This window comes from Pongo pygmaeus, chromosome 19 (assembly GCF_028885625.2).
Source record: "Pongo pygmaeus isolate AG05252 chromosome 19, NHGRI_mPonPyg2-v2.0_pri, whole genome shotgun sequence".
Lineage (NCBI taxonomy): Eukaryota > Metazoa > Chordata > Mammalia > Primates > Hominidae > Pongo > Pongo pygmaeus.
Window position 1 is genome coordinate 96,214,884 of NC_072392.2, and position 17,479 is coordinate 96,232,362.

The 17,479-nt window shown below is 41.4% G+C and overlaps 1 protein-coding gene across 1 annotated transcript in view; it reads left to right on the forward strand.

Annotated features, from left to right (window-relative positions):
• Positions 1 to 327: 327 nt before the first annotated feature.
• Positions 328 to 17,479, forward strand: part of TNRC6C (trinucleotide repeat containing adaptor 6C) — a 147,882-nt gene continuing 130,730 nt past the window's right edge. The window contains exon 1 of the mRNA XM_063656544.1: positions 328 to 465. The gene's annotated coding sequence lies outside the window, so the exon portion shown is untranslated. The remainder of the gene's footprint in view (positions 466 to 17,479) is intronic.

The following is a 17,479-nucleotide window of genomic DNA, read 5'->3' on the forward strand; positions in this document are numbered from 1 at the left end:
GCCGCCCCCTGACAGGGCAGTCCCAGCGCCCGCCGCGCTCCCGCCGCCGTCACCGTCGCAGTCGCCGCGGGCCCGCCCGAGCCGGAGGCGGAGGGAGCGGAGCGGCCCCGCGCCCAGCCGTCCGCAGCTGCCACCACCGCCGCCGCCACCACCGCCGCCGCCGCCTAGGACCCGGGCCGCGCCGGAGCCGCGTCCCGCTGGGCGTGAGGAGGACGCGTCGCGGCGTTGCCGGGGCCGGACCTGGACCTGCCGGGACGCGCCGCCGCCCACCCGCCCGCGCCGCCGCCGCCGCAGCCGCCGCCGCCGCCCGCGCCGGGACCTGAGTCCGCGGCGCCGGCGCTGAGCGGGCCCCTGCCGCCCGCGCACTCCCGAGGCCCCTGGGCGGTTGTTGGTGTCGCCGCTGCCGCCAGGCCCGCGCCACCGGAGCCCCGCGGAGCCGCCGCCGCCGCCGGGGACGGAGCCCAGGTGAGCGCGGCCGTCCGCCCGCTCCTCGCCGCCGCCGCAACTTTGCCGGGAGGTTCGCGGGCCCTTTGTTCGGCCGAGCCGAGCCGGGGCGGGCGCTGGCCCCGAGCGACCCGCGTGCGGCGTCGGTCCCCGGGCCGGCCGGGTTTGAGGGGAGCGGCGGGAAGCGGCCGGAGCCGGAGCGCGTGTGTGCTAGTGTGAGACAGGGCTGTGCAGACGCCCGGTGTGCATCACAATCAAACGGGAGTGGAATGGAGGGCTGAAGATGGATGTGCCCCCTCCCTTTTAAAACTCATGCAGCGGTGAAATTCGGTCCTCTCCGGGCAGCCCCCCGCAGATTTTGCATTGGTGATGGCAGGCGCGAACCCGCCGTGTTTTGGTGTAGGAGCCCGGTGCCGTTGTTTGGGGGAAGAGAAAAACCCGGGGCGTGCTGCGGGTGGGCGGAGAAGGACCCCTGGGCGCTCTGCGGGTCTGAAATCAGGTGGATTTTCTAACGGTGCTGCGGACTGCGGAGTAATGCGTATGAGGAAAACGAGCCGTACAACATCTGTCCTGTTATCAGATAACGTAACCCGAGCGCCTGGTTGCCACCTCTGCTTTAAGCGGTGCCTCCTTTGCACCTTTACCTTGAGGACGAGATTTAATTAATTGATTCGTAGCCATGAAAATGTGCAGATGTGGATGTGGGGGTTCCCTGCCTGTTAACCTGGGGAAGAAATAACTGGCATGCATGTTACACGGAGCTTTGGGGATCTTAGCAAAAATGAAGGCTTCCTTCTTGGATGTTGTGCCGGGAGGTAGGGGAGGAGGAGCCGCTAGATCGTGGCTGCACCTATTGCATTCGAAGGCATTTGACGGTATTGGTGATTCTGCACGTAATTAGTGGAGTTGTCTCAAACCTTTGCCTCCGTCAAATGAAACCTCCATTTGAGTGGTCCGCTCGGTTATTTCTAGGCGTGAACTGCGGATTCTAAACTCAAAATGGTGCTCTGTAGATGTCCAACTTCAGCGTCTTTAAGGAGTTGCAAGTTGGAGCCTTCTGACTGGGTTAATCCATTGTGTAGCCGAGGTTCGGCTTTTCTCGAGTGTCTGGTGTTCACGTTGACATACTTCGGCCAGTACAAGGTAGCCAATTTGTGGCGATCGCTGTGAGAGCCTCGTGCGTCCCTGAATGTAATTTGAGCCTGCATAAGGCTTACTTTATGCAAGTGATTTCCTACAGTTAGAATTGAATAACTATGCGAATGAGTTGAGACCCTGGAAACCTGGCTTGAGTGATTTCAGAGGACAGTGGTAGCTGGTTTGAAATGTGTAGGGGGTGTTGGCAATCATATTCATAGATTCCAGATTTCCTTCAGTACTGTGTGAAAGAATAAATGATAAAACTTAGTCCCAGGCCAGATGAACTTGGTTAGTAGAGGGCACCTTGAAGAAATTTACATTGTTCCAGAACGACAGAGGTGGCAATGGTTTTTGAACATTTTTCACTGTAGCACCCCTAGGATGCTTTGTTGGGGAAAATAATGCAAAACAGGGTTTTTAAAATGACTAATTCAGTTATATTGTCGGAATTAATTTTGTGTGTATTAATAGAACAAAGTAATGATGTGAACAGTTGTAACTTTATTTACCTATACTGAAAGTTTTTTTTCTACAGAAAGTTTTTAATATTTATTTTCGTAAGAATAGACATTCTTGGAAGCTGTTTTTCATACAGATTTCTCATGACCTGACCATAGGCATAGTCAGGCCGTGAGAAATTGATAGCTCAGAAAATGGTAACAGTAAACACACACACACATTCGTTTTTATTATAAGGATCTGATTTTAAAAGCTTGTTTGTAACTCTTCCGTGCTTCTTGTCCAAAACAAAGACCTTGCTGACCTTACCTCGGTTTTACTTTTTTTTTTTTTTTTTTTTTTTGAGACGGTTTCGTTCTTGTTGCCGAGAGGCTGGAGTGCAATGGCACGATCTCGGCTCACTGCAACCTCCGCCTCCCGGGTTCAAGCGATTCTCCTGCCTCAGCCTCCCGAGTAGCAGGGATTACAGGCGCCCGCCGCCACTCCTGGCTAATTTTTGTATTTTTAGTAGAGACGGGGTTTTGCCATGTTGGCCAGGCTGGTCTCGAACTCCTGACCTCAGGTGATCCGCCTGTCTCGGCCTCCCAAAGTGCTGGGATTACAGGCGTGAGCCACCGCTCTCGCCGGTTTTACTTTTAAGGTATGAAATTAAATATGGTTGATACTGAGACTGTCATAAGGTTTAATCTTAACAATTTCATTTCGGATTCTGCCATTTAAATATTCTGGTAGTAACCTGGAGTATATGTAAGTGTTGATTTTAGATTTTCGTCCTCATTTCATGTTTATTGCGGGGGGCGGGGGTGGGTTTCAAGTAGCATATGTCTTAACACTAACATATTATTTCGTAACAGGTTTACATTTATATTTAGTTGGCTTAGGAACTTTGGAGTAAATAGTTGCTTTTAGAATGCTGATTGTGAAGGTGGAGTGGAATGAACCGTTTCATTTGACATTCAGTGATTAAAAAATAACTAAGTCATACAGAGGGTATATGAAACTAAATACAGTATTTTTCATCACCACTACCGCCACGTTTTTGTTAAACAGCTGGCTTTCCTGAGATACATTTGTGCTTTTCCAAATGCTGTCATCTGGCTTACTTCCAAAACCAAGCCAGAGGAGGGTCAGGGCTGGAGTAGGACAGCCTTTCTCCTTAGTGAAGGGAGCTTTCAGTTTGGAAAGAAATGGAAGACACAGTTCCTGCAGTACTGGCTGGGAATGAGGTATTTACATTACATCTCCAACCCCAAGTGAAGGGGATGAGGTCTTGATTGTAACTTAGTCTTGCTTGGCCCAGGAAAGTGATGCTAACTTGACATTTTTTAAAAAAGACTACTGATGAAAGTTAGTTTATTGTTTGATTTGAGTATATAGAATATCTTTGGCATCGTAGAAGTTCACCAACAACCTTTTAAGATTGAAAAACCATTTAAAAGACTATTTGGGGGTCTTTTTGGCCTTCCCCAGTAGGAATTGGAGCATTCGATTGCATGCTTATGCTTTGGATGACTGTTTATCTTTCAGTCAGGGTTTATTGTGCAAAGGTGATACTTGAGATTTTATAAGAAAGAAAATCCTTTGGCTATGAACTCTAGGCTGTCCCGTATACCAAAGTAAAACATATGGGACAATTAAGATTTGGGGATAGAGCAAGCAAAGATTACCAAGAGCAACTGAAGCTGGTGGAGAAGGCACAAGAAATGGAGAGAAGGAGGCAGGGACAGATTTATAGACGTCCTTGGAGCTGGGAGAAGGATAGGTTGAGGGAGCAGGAGGTGGAGTCCTGAACAGACTGAGCATGAAAGGGTCTATATAAGCCGGGAAGAACCAGGTAACTTTATGTTTGTTTTGTTTTTGTTATCTTTCGTTGAAATTGTTTTGGCTTCTTTCTCATAATTTTAAGACAAATGGGTTTTTACCTTTTCTCCAGCTCTGTCTCAGAGGGTCTTCAAATATTTTAGGTGAGAAGTAAGGAAATATTTTGAAGTGTTGGTGACACAGTCTTTGGTCTCTCTTGCATGACAGCTGGTCACAGTGAAGGTGACTGGATTTTAGTTACTTTAGATACTTAACATCTTAATATTTTGTTGGAACATGTCATAGATTTGAGTAGGGACAGCAAAATGTCAGGTGAGAAGTGGCTCCTATTTTGTGGGGGGTAGATTATACAGGTTTTCTTGCTTTTACTCAGTCTACGGCTATCCAAATTTATACAAATGAGTTTCTAAATAATTGTGTGTTCACGAGGAGAGCATTCTTTACAAAATGATAATAAGCTTTCTTTAAATAGGCTTTAATGCAGTGGAGTCCATTTATAAATTTTCAGCTTATACATAACTTTTTAGGAATATAATTACTTAAAAATATAAAGGTTACTTGTCAGAAATAACTATATAACCTTGTGCAGAAAGTGTATATCTGAAATTGAAACTGAGAAATGTATAATCTTAGCCAGTGAACTTGTTTGAATAACCCAATTAAAATAATGGTACAGTTTCCTATTGTACAGATCGTGCATTTGAAATGTTAATTTATTTAATGAAAAGTAAATTATGTAATTTTTAAAAATCTCCACCTGGGATATATATAACAAGGTTTTACGTGTTTAAAACATGCTGAAAATCCATATCGTTTGTTCCATTTTTGGAGTTTTACTAAAAATGAATTCTTTTCTTAGCCTTAGATGTTTTCAGAGAATGAAGAAGCTATTGCAGGAATGGAGAGCTGTTTGTTAAGAATGCATTCCTCCTCTGTAGCCCTCAAAAGACTATAGAGCTGTGTGCAGAGCTAGACAATCTGGGCATCCAGCCATAAAACATCACTGCTGTAGCACAGATAGTTGTTCGCACTCTCCTGAGCCCTCTGTGGCTGCAAACCGCAACAGAAGGAATGGTCTTGGGAAAGCAACGCTCACTGTTATTTTGAACTCTTAATATTCTCTGTGTCTCTCTGAGTTCCAGCTATGCATTGGGACTTCGGTTTTCTAAAATACAGTAGTGATTAAGGATGAGCAATAATATAGCTTCTTAAGTATATGCCTCTTGTAAGCCAGTGGATTTAAATGTTTGCTCTAGGAAATAAGGGGTGTCTAGGAAATAAGAGTTGTCTGTCCCACCATCTTCCTCTTTATTTGCCTCTTTGTTGCAATACTTCTTTTCTGTTGGAGAACCACTGCCCTAAGACCCATATGATCACTGGGCCACACACAGTGCACATGGCCCAAAGAGTCATCTGGAATCTTCCAGATATTTTGTGGGATGGATTGGTCTAATTTGGCCCAGTTTCCACTTTCTCATGAACCTTTTTGGCCTAACAAATTTTTAATTTTTTTGCACGAAAGTGAAGAAGAGTGTGACTGGCATCTATTTGTATAAATCCAAATGGTTTACTCTGAAGACCCTCTCTGTTTTTCTTCAGACCATTTTAGAAATTAATACTCTATTGTATCTTTATAACATCCTTCTCTGAAGGATTGAACTACAAACCTATAGTATCACAGTGTCAAGTCGAATTATTCTCAGCAGTTGGATAACTCGTCTGTGGTTGAGTCCTTTACTGATGTGCAGACTGTCTTTTGACGTGGCTAATACCAGATGCAAGTTGGTGCCCAGGTGGTTATTGGGAATATGTGCTTTGTTTGACTGATTTTATGTGTGCCTTCTAGCTTATTAAGAATAAGATCTCTCACAGCTAAAATCAAGTGCTTGGTTTGAGCCTGGCAAAGATATTGTTTACTTTTTTATTCCCAAAGATCATTTCTTTTTAATTACTCTTTTAGGAAAGCAGGGAAAATCTAAGTTAAAATAGCAACTGGGAATTAAACTAAGATCTGAAACTGGGAAATGGCAATGCAGGCACAGGTGTCACCTTTCCAACTGTTGTTGAGATGATGTGGACAACGGTTGTTCAGAAATTACGGTGGGGAGGAGGGAGATGCACAAGTATTTTTTCTCATACTCCATATGAAATATGAAGTGCAGAGTGAGGGGCCCAGAGTGTAGGGAGGGAATTTAACAGGCTTTGTTCTTCAGGGGGCTATGGCCGATGTCTTAAACAAGGTCTTTTTTGGTAGGGAGGCACAGTTAGGGAAGAAGGTGATGGATTTGTGGGAACAAGTACATTTGAGTTACTGAGGACAATTGGGAATTGCGAAGTGGGAGTGGACGAGGTTAGAAAGCATCCTTAGGTAACCAGATCTCCATTTAAAAATTAATCTGAGCATTTACGATGTGATTATGTGCCAAGGACGTGAGTTTATCTTATTTAATCCTCACAACACTCCTGTGAAGTGGTTGCTTTTAACATTCCCATTTTACAGATGAGCAAAGGGAGTAATTTCCACAAGATCCTATAGCTTATAGGAGATGAAGCCAGAATTTAAACTCAGTACACTTCAAAGCCCTCACGTACGGAAAAAGCTTGGATTATTTTAATAGCTTCTTAATTAGTCTCTTCCTCTGTTCTGTGTCCTGCTATCCAGCTACCAATATTAACTGACTGCCTTCTGAGCACTTTGTGTGTATGATCTCATTCATTCCTCCTCAGCAGCTTATAAGTTAGGAACTGTGATTATATTCACTTTATACATGGAAGCTGAAGTTGATGGAAGTTGAATAATTTGCCCAAAATCAGAGCCTTAATAAATGTGTCTAGGTCCTTGGAAGCCAGAGCCTGAGCTCTTTATCATTCCGCCGTGCTGCCTTCTGAAGCCTGAGCCTGGTTACATCATTCCTTCCACAAAACCTTTATGCCTTCTCTGTGCAGCAGCCACAGGGGAAGGACATCAACTTCTTCCTGCCTTCCTGGAGCTGTCTTACTAGTATAGTGAGAGAAATGGGCACCAAACAAGTTGTTAAAAAAAGAGAGAAAGCAATACATGTGAAGAAAGCCACGTACACATATTAAAAAGTTGAGAAAAACCTACCGTAATATATCATTATATAGCTGTATGCTGTATCTCCTCTCGTAAGGACGCATGTCAAAATTTTGGTTGCTCTGAGAAGTCTAGCAGTGAAAGAAATATGTTTACCTTTATTGGCCCAGTATTTCCCAAACTTATGTGGCCATTGAACATTGTTTTCCCTTCATACCACTTTTTAGTTCAGTGGGACTGACTTTTACAAATTCGGAAAGGAAGAGTGCCTGGTCATCCCCAGAGAGGGCCTGTGGGCTGGAGTGGTTAGGCAAGACTTCACTTGAAATGAGTTCTGAAAGGCTGGCAGAGCTTGGTTGGATGAAGGGGATATTCTACAAGGAGACGAATGGGCAAGCCATGTTTGGGAATATTTTGTAAAGCGTGTAACGTAATGGCTGAGACATAGTAGGGACGGGATGTAGTTATTGACTAGATGAGTGCAGAGGCCTAGCTGTAAATGGAGGTTCTGTGTTGGCAGTAAGGTTTAGAAGGGGCTTTATCAGGTAGAACCTCTAGTTGTTGGCTTCTTAGGAACCATTGGTGGCTGTTGGTGGGCATGACATGAATCAGGTGTTGGATTAGAATCTTCCTTGAGCAGAGATAGGGTGTTAAAACTGGCTGTTGTAGCTGTCTGTGCAAGGTGATGCCTACATACTGATAGGGTCAAACTGAAAAGATGTTACAAAGAATCAGCAGGATAAAATAATACAAAATGATTGACGTGGGTTGTTGGAAAGAATGAATTCTAAGAGGCATAGGGTACTTACTGCTCTTCCTAGAATCTGCCACAGAGGCTTTAAATTAATAAAGCTAATATTAAGATATTTGGTTAAATACACATAGTACATTCTTTTTAGATGCTGATGGGGAAAGATGACACACAAGATAGTAGTTTTAGGCGAGTTTATTGTATGAGGTTGTGTTCTGCAGTAGAGATTTGACTCACAGCATAAATCCAAGTATGTAATGAGCCATGTAATAATAGGGGTCTGCTGTTAATTATGGTGAATACTCTCAATGAAATCAGATTTTCTTAGTGCCATACTCATAAAAAAATTCTTGACCTAGATCTTATATAACAGTCCCAGGTATATAGTAAATTTTATGCATATATTTGGAATGTTGACAGGAAAGAAGAGAAAACAAAAATCTTTAATGTTTCAAGGAAACATAAGATCAAATTATTACATAAATAGAATAGCAGCATTAGTAATTGTGTTGAAGTTACTAGAATTTTTAAATTTTGGGTAAACTTAAGAGATTCCTTAAACTTAAGGAATAATAGATTCTTTTTTACTCCTGTGGAGTGGGGAAACTTTAAAACAGATAAAAATATTTTTTATTTTACCAGTCAGGTGATGAATGAAGATCTTAGCCACTGTTGGAGTTTTGTGTATATGTAGTATTGCATTTAATTGAGCATAGTTATTTATTCTTTTCTATTAACTTTAGACTTTAAATTTCAGCACAGTTCCTTGCAGATTAATGCTTTGCAAAAAAAACTTCATTATTATGGTAATTTCTTTAGATTTGAGTTGCTTATTAGCAGGGATAATAACATGTTCATCTTTGTAATCCCTACATCGTCTGTAGTATTTTGAAGATATTTAGATAATTTTTGAGTCATCTGTTTCTTCAGAGATATTGCTTCCACAAGTCATGGGGGGGAGAGAGAAGATTGATAATTGAACACTTTTCTTCGGTTTTTAATCTTTTAGGATAATGATCAACAGTGTTTTCAACCAGTAAGCCTGGTACGTGGGGCTGTATCTGCAGATTTGAGGGGAGTTGGGAAGCTGACAGGTGAGGAACAGTCATCATAGGGGCTCCCTGCACTACTGTTTTCTGTAGGGTACCTGAAGGAGTGGCCAGTGCCTTTTCCTGAGGCCTCTGGGCACTGCCAGTAAGTGCCACTGACCAAATCATGAAAAAACAATGTGTGACGTTTCTTATGGACATTAAAATTGTAGGTATGATAGATCAATTACAAAATAATTCCTGGCTTGTCTTTCACAGATTTGATGATGGTCTTTAGATATTAGCCCATTGGAAAAATGAGTGTTATGACTAATGAGATTATTCTGGCCAAGCCAGAATGTCTGGTTAGCATTATTCTGGATAGACTTATATCCCGCCCTCCTTTAGGGAAAACTCTGTGGAAATAAGAGGATTTTTAAAAAGAGATTGTCAGTATTCTTTTTCTTGAAAACAATTTATGTTTACTCATAATTTCAGTACTCCTTTAAAGGTTACTTTATAAAAATTTGAGATGTAGTTATTATTATTATTATTATTATTATTTTTTGAGATGGAGCCTCGCTCTGTTGCCCAGGCTGGCATGCTGTGCCACGGTCTCAGCTCACTGCAACCTCTGCCTCCCAGGTTCAAGCGATTCTCCTCCCTCAGCCTCCTGAGTAGCTGGGATTACAGGTGTCTGCCACCACACCCAGCTAATTTTTTGTATTTTTAGCAGAGATGGGGTCTCACCATGTTGGCCAGGCTGGTCTCAAACTCCTGACCTCATGATTCGCCCACGTCGGCCTCCCAAAGCACTGGGATTACAGGTGTGAGCCACCGTGCCTGGCTGAGATGTAGTGGGTGGTGGTTGTGGTTTTTGTTGTTGTTGTTGTTGTTTGAGACATAGTCTTGTTCTGTCACCCAGACTAGAGTGCAGTAGCATGATGTCAGCTCACTGCAACCTCCACCTCCTGGGTTCAAGTGATTCTTCTGCCTCAGCCTCCCAAGTAACTGGGACTACAGGCGCATGCCACCACACCCAGCTAATTTTTGTATTTTTAGTAGAGACAGGGTTTCACCATGTTGGCCAGGATGGTCTCTTATCTCCTGAACTCAGGTGATCCGCCCACCTCAGCCTCCCAAAGTGCTGGGATTACAGGCGTGAGCCACCGTGCCCGGCCCGAGATGTAGTTATTTAAATAGCTTATACACGTGCCTATTTAGCCTTGGATGGCAGAATTTTGATTAGGTAGATCTTAAGTCTTCAGAAAATGGTTTATTCTCTTTAACTTGTGATTTTCCAACTAAATCTTAAATTGCTGAACGTGAGTTTCAAAATTCAGCCTTTAGGAACACTCACAAAAGTTCTCATTAGTTTCTCTTACTTTTTATGTCTTTCCCACAACCTTTCCCCCCTGTTTTTCCACTTGCCCTCCTGAAACTGCACTTCAGAGTTGGGAGTAGAGAGAGACCTGGTTTGAGGCAATAGGGTGAACACAGCGTTCTTTCATTCTGTGAATTGTTGTGAAGCCAAGACTGTCGTTGAGATACCAGTCCACAGCTGGTGAAAGGATTCTAAACTTCATACTAGCAGTTTATTGAGTGCTTATCATGTGCCAAGTACAGAGCGCTTAATATGTTATTTCATTTATCCTCCTTAATAAGAGGAGAACACTGAGGCACTCTGAAGAAGCCAGGTCACCTAATTCCAGTGGCTGTGCTCCTCACCGCTCTATTGCACTACCTCATTCAGACTGACTGAGGTAGTACAGTTTCCATTATCTTTAATAAATTTTTTTTTTTTTGAGGCGGAGTCTCGCTGTCACCAGGCTGGAGCGCCGCGGCGCAATCTCGGCTCACTGCAACCTCTGCCTCCTGGGTTCAAGCGATTCTCCTGCCTCAGCCTCCCAAGTATCTGGGATTACAGGTGCCTGCCACCATGCCTGGCTAATTTTTGTATTTTTAGTAGAGACAGGGTTTCACCATGTTGGCCAGGGTGGTCTCAACTCCTGATCTCAGGTGATCCACCCGCCTCAGCCTCCCAAAGTGCTGGGATTACAGGCGTGAGCCACCACGCCCGGCAATTTCCATTATCTTTAAAAATCTGAGAGATATTGGGACCTCAAATTTGATCTGTGGCATCTGACCTATTAAGAGAAAACTAACGTTTATGTGTTTATAAGAATCATTATTTATATTTGAAAAGCCTGATGTTCTTTTCTCTCTGATTTCTAACTCTGGCATCTAGAATGCAGTGTAGGCAGGAGTGTGCCTGGGAGACAAGCAGGGATCTCACGGATTCCTTTATTTTTCCTGCCGTAGCAGCAAATTTTCCTTGGAGCACTATTTGAAAATTAACATTACTGAAAAAATTAAGCCCACTTAAAGGGACTCTAGTTTTTATCTAAATTATAAAAGGTGAGAAAACAGTTCTGAAAAAAAATGTGTCACGTTGAAACTAGAATGCTTTAGTTAATGGGGTAAGCTAGAAGTAAGCCGCCTTTGATAACTCATATAAGAGCAGCATATGAATGGATGATAACTGTCTTTCTTCCATTTAATTCAGCTACTTCCTATTCAATCTCAAATCTCAGTTGGAAAGCAATTTCCCTCACTTGACCCATTTTTCTTCTGCATTATATCTTTCTTCTGGTTCTTCAACACAAAAAGTTTGAAGGAATGGAGTGTTGTAAACCCTTCAAGACTTGTAAACAGATTCAGATACCAGGTTTGGGATAAGCGTATTTCATTATTTGGCTTTCTAGTTGGAAGGATAACAATTTTATTTCTTTGCATTTTGTTTTGTTTCTTGGTTCTTTTTGAGACAGGTTCTCGCTCTGTTGCCCAGGCTGGAATGCAGTGGTACAGTCACAGCTCATTGCAGCCTCAACCTCTCAGGCTCAAGCAGTCCTCCCACTTCAGCTTCCTAAGTAGCTGGGACCACAGGCATGCACTATCATGCCTGGCTAATTTTTAAAATTGTTTTTGTAAAGACAGGGTCTTCCTATGTTGCTGGGATTGCAAGTGTGAGCGACCTCACCTGGCTGCTGCTTTACTTTGATATCACAATTTTCAGGAGAGATACATGTTAAATGACTGAGATTGGTATAGAGTCATATGGGTGTAGACCAAGCTTGCCCAACCTGCAGCCCGGGATAGCTTTGAATGCGGCCCAAAACAAATCCGTAAACTTTCTTAAAATACTATGAGATTTGTGTGTGTGTGTGTGTATGTATGTGTTTAAGCTCATCAGTTATTAATGTTAGTGTATTTTATGTGTGGCCCAAGACAATTCTTCTTCTTCCAATGTGGCCCAAGGAAGTCAAAAGATTGGACACCCCTGGTATAGATAAAAGCAGGTAGTTGGCCTAGCCTGGGCAACACAGCAAGACCCTTGTCTTTTAAAACATGAAAAAATTAGCTGAGCATGGTGGCACATATCTGTAGTCCTAGCTACTCAGGAGGCTGGGGTGGGAGGATCACTTGAGCTGTGGAGTTCAAGGTTACAGTGAGCTATGATCCTGCCACTACACTTCAGCATGGGTGATATACCTTGTCTCAAAAAAAAAAAAAAGAAAAGAAAAGAGAAAAGTAGGTGGGGGGTATAAAATTCTTGTTTTAGTAACACGGGCAATTTAAAGATGTTATAATTTTAGTAAAGATATATGAAATAAGCCTCACATATCCATATTGTAAAATGTCTATCTGAGACCCAAGTCTCTGGAATTTGTTCTCTAAATTAATCTATTAGTGGTATCATTAACACATGCATTAATTACAGGTGTTTTGTAATAACATTTATTTCACACCTTGGGTGATAAAGTGCTTGAATTGGTTTCTGTCTTTGCCAGATCAAATTCTAAATTTCCTAAAATAGCTAACATCAAACCAGTCTCCTTTATGAACCCTTCTCTGACTCCTCTCATGATAAACTTTCTCTTCTCTATTCACTCCTTTGGTCATCTCATTCAGTCCTGTGACATTAAATACCACATATACACTGAAGACACCAGCCTAGACTGCTCCCCAGACTCAATATTTGCGTATCCAGTTGCCTGTTCCACATCTCGATGGCTTTTTAATGGGCATTTCCACTGAACAGATCCAGAACTGCACCCCTGTTCTTGCCCCAAAATAACCTCAGGAGGTTATTTTGTCTTCACTGATGAATTCTGTCAAACATAGAACTAATATCGAGCCTTCACAAACATTTCCAGAGATTAAAATCTGCTCTGCTTGCATTCCTTCCCACTTGCTGAAAAGCACTGCCATCCTTCCAGTTGCTCCACTCAAAAACTTTGGAGTCCCCATTGACTTCCCTCTTTCACTCCATGTATGGTCCATCAGAAATTAAGTAAGAGATTTCTGAATAACCCATAGGTTAAAGAAGAGCTCACAAGGGAAAATTAGAAGATATTTTTAAATAAGTTAAAAAAAAACAAAACAGAACATGTCAAAATTGATGTGATGCAACTAAACTGTACTAGGAGAGAAATGCATAGCTTTAAATGTATTAAATATGTATTAGAAAAGGAGAAAGATCACAGATCAGTCACTTAAGCTTCTACCTTCTGAATCTAGAGAGAACAAACTAAACCGATGGCAAACAAACAAAAAAAAGTAGAGATTAGAGTGGAAACCAAGGAAATAGAAACATAAAAACAATAGAGAAGATCAGTAAAACCAGAAGCTGGATAATTGCAAAGATCAACAAAATTGACAAACCCATAGATAGACTGACCAAGAGAAAACTAGGGGAGACACAAGTTACTAAAATCAAGAATGAAAGGGAGGGCCAGGCGCGGTGGCTCGCTCCTGAAATCCCATCACTTTGGGAGGCCGAGGTGGATCACCTGAAGTCAGGAGTTCAAGACCAGCCTGGCCAACATGGTGAAACCCCGTCTCTACAAAAATACAAAGATTAGCTGGGCATGATGGCAGGTACCTGTAATCCCAGCTACTCTGGAGGCTGAGGCAGGAGAATCGCTCGAACTTGGGAGGCGGAGGTTGCAGTGAGCCCGGATGGTGCCACTGCACTCCAGCCTGGAAGACAGAGCAAGACTCCGTCTCAAAAAAAAAAAAAAAAAAAGAATGAAAGAGAGGACATGACTGCTGATTTTACAGCAATTGAGGTAGGTACCATAAACAACTTTATGCCAACAAAAGATGATTTAGATGAAAGTACAAATTCCTAGGAATAGACAAATTAACAAAAATTGATGCAGGAAAAATGGAAAATTTGAATGGACATATAACAATAAATTGAATTAGTAATTTAAAATCTTCTCACAAAGAAAATCCAAGTTATTCTGTCTTCACTGGTGAATTCTGTCAAACATAGAACTAATACCAGGCCTTCACAAACATTTCCAGAAATTAAAAGAGGAAGGTACATTTACCAGCTGATCCAGTGAGGGCAATGTTACCAGGATGCCAGAGCCAATAACATCATAAATAATAACATCATAAATTATTTATTTTTTTTTTGAGATGGAGTCTTGCACTGTCTCTCAGGCTGGAGTGCAGTGGCATGGTCTCGGCTCACCACAACCTCCGCCTCCGAGGTTCAAGCGATTCTCCTGCCTCAGCCTCCCGAGTAGCTGGGATTACAGGCACCCGCCATCACACCCGGCTAATTTTTTGTATTTTTAGTAGAGACGGGGTTTCACTATGTTGGCCAGGCTGGTCTTGAACTCCTGACTTCAGGTGATCCGCCCGTCTCAACTCCTAAAGTGCTGGGATTACAGGCGTGAGCCACTACGCTTGGCCAATACACCATATTAATAGATGAAGAACAAAACCACATGATCATCTCAGTAAATGCAGAAAAAGCATTTGACAAAATTTAACATTCTTTCATGAGAAAAACTTTCAGCAAATTAGGTATAAAAGAGGGCTGCTTCAACTTGATAAAAAGCGCATATATGAAAAACCATACAAAACACAGTAATATTATACGGAAGAGTGAATGACTGAATGCTTTCTCTCCAAAACTGGGAAAAAAAGAATATCAGTTCAGTTCTATTCAGCATTGATCTAGAGCTTCTAGCCTATGTAGTCAGGTAAGGGAAAGTAATAAAAAGCACCTGGATTAGAAAGGAAGAAGTGAAACTGTCCTTATCCACAGATGACATAATCCTGTGTATAGAAAATCCTTAGGAATCCACAAGAAAGGTTACTTGAACTAGTAAAGAAGTTTAGTAAGGTCACAGCTTAAAAGACCAGTGTTTGCATTTGTGTTTCTTGATGCCAGCAGTAAACAATTTGAAAATGAAATTAAGAAAACTCATTCACTATAACATCAAAAGCAACTAAATCCTGGGGAATAAATTTACAAAACAAGTGAAGATGTTTACACCAAAACTGCAAAAACATTGCTGAGAGAAATTAAAGAGGATCCAAATAATTGGAGAGACATTCTGTGTTGATGGATGGGAAAACACAATATTGTTAACCTGGCACTCTACCTAGATTGATCTGTAGATTTGATGCATCTCTATCAAAATCCCAGAAGGCTTTTTTGTTGTTGTTTTTTTTTTTGTACATTGACAAGCCGATTCTATAATTTATGCAGAAATGCAAAAAGACCTGGAGAGAGGGAGGGAGGGAGGGGGAGGGGGGAGAGAGCAAGAAAAAGAAAGCGAATGAAGGTAAAACAGAGAATGTGAAAAGATAAAACAGCCTGAAGGAAAATATTTGCAAATCATAAAGCTAGTAAGGGACTTGTATTCAGAATATATAAAGAGCTCTCATAACTTAATAATAAGAAGACAAAGTACCCAATTTTAAAATGGGCGAAGGATTTCAATACATACGTCACCAAAAAAGATAAACAAATAGCTGATAAACACATGAGATTTCTTGCTATATGTCCATTCAAATTTTCCGTTTTTCCTGCATTGATTTTGTTAATTTGTCTATTCCTAGGAATTTGTACTTTCATCTAAATCATCTTTTGTTGGCATAAAGTTGTTTATGGTACCTACCTCAATTGCTGTAAAATCAGCAGTCATGTCCCCTCTTTCATTACCGCCCCCCCCCAAAAAAAAGTAAGAGGGAGAGATGGAGTCTTGCTGTGTTGCCCAGGCTGCCCTTGAACTCTTGGGCTTGAGAGATCCTCCCACCTTAACCTCAAGAGTAGCTGGGACTGCAGGCACGTGCCACTGCACCCTGCTTGTGTATATTTTTGGTTCATTTCGTTTTGGGTTTATATTACCATTGTTATTCAATGTTATGTGTAGTCAGGGTGAAAATAGATTAGCAACAACAGTGCTATTAACAGGTATTATGTCTTGTTTCTCTGCTTTGTTTCCAAGAACAAATCTTAACTCATTGAGTCTGTTCAAAATTCACAGTTCTGTAGAGCTTACCCAGGAGAAAACAGAGACCTAAAGAGGCAGTGTGACTTGCCCAAGATCAGGTAGTCCTGGGTTCAGACCCAGGTTTTGCAGAAAACTAATTCCATGCCTTTTGCCATAGGTAAATGAGCAAGGGAAAAAACAATTTGCAAAACAAATTTGTAAACAAACATCTTTAAAATGTATCTTTCTAGTAATCAAAGAAAGAAATTAAATAAGCCAGATTAAAAAAGAAACATTCAATTGAGAAAACTTAAATATGATACTGAGGAGGATGAGAAAAGAAATTTCTCGAAGTCTCATGTATGGGGGAAAAAAAAAATTCTTCCATGCATCTTTTGCTGGTGGCCATGAAAACAGGTGTGAACACCTTCAGGTGGTGAAAATCATAATTACATCAAACGAATCAAATACATTATTACCTTGGGAGGTTATCTTTTTAGCATCTGTATTAAGGTTTTTTTCTGATATACATTAAACTGCACATATTTAAAGTATAACATTCAGTAAATGTTGATATACATCTACATCTGTGAAACTACAGCCACAGTCAAGATAGTGAGCATATCCACTGAGGCTGAATGTTGAAATGTGCTGGTGGGAGGGCAGATGCAGTGTGCTGGAGGGAGAAAGAAGCCAAATTGTTAAAACTGGGCAACCAGTGGAAAGATGGTTGTGGAGGGAATGGGGAGACCTCCCTTATAATTTTGCCTATAAAGGCAGCTACACATAGCAGTTTTAAAAATATTTGTCATTCTTGTAGGAAGGTAATCATTTCTTAACTATTATTTAATCAAACCTTTTTCTTTTTTGGGTCAAATCTGGTCTTTTGAAAATAGGAAATAGCGTTGTGATTATGAGACTTTGGGACATCATGTAAGAGGAAAGGTTCAACAACAAAAATGGAAGCTGATTTACGGTTGCCATCTTTTACTCTTGCCACACAAGACTTGAATAAAAACTACCACGATATACTTCTATCATTACTTTATAAAATAAAGGACATTCTCATGCAAAGAAGTGGAAAGGATACCATCTTATAGGAGAATCCTATAAATTGAATAAATGCATCTTTATGAAAAATGTAGTTCGTCTTTATTTTTCTCATTCCATGGTGTTATAAAACTTTCTCACCCGATCATGGTCTTAAGAGTGAGTTGTCAACTCTGGGCTAGATTTCTAGGAATGCCACTTATTAGCTAGGTGACTTTGGGTTTAATTTTTACTTTCGGTGAGCCTTTGCTCAGCTAGAAGAAATGAATAATAGTATATACTATTACAGGATTATTGTAAGAATTAAATGAGATAGTATGTAAGTTTCTCACATTGTAGGCTCATGTTATCTTCCTTATATTCAGCCCTGCGTAGTCTATTTCTCACTATCACACATTTGCTCTGTAATTACATATTTGTGTGTACGTTT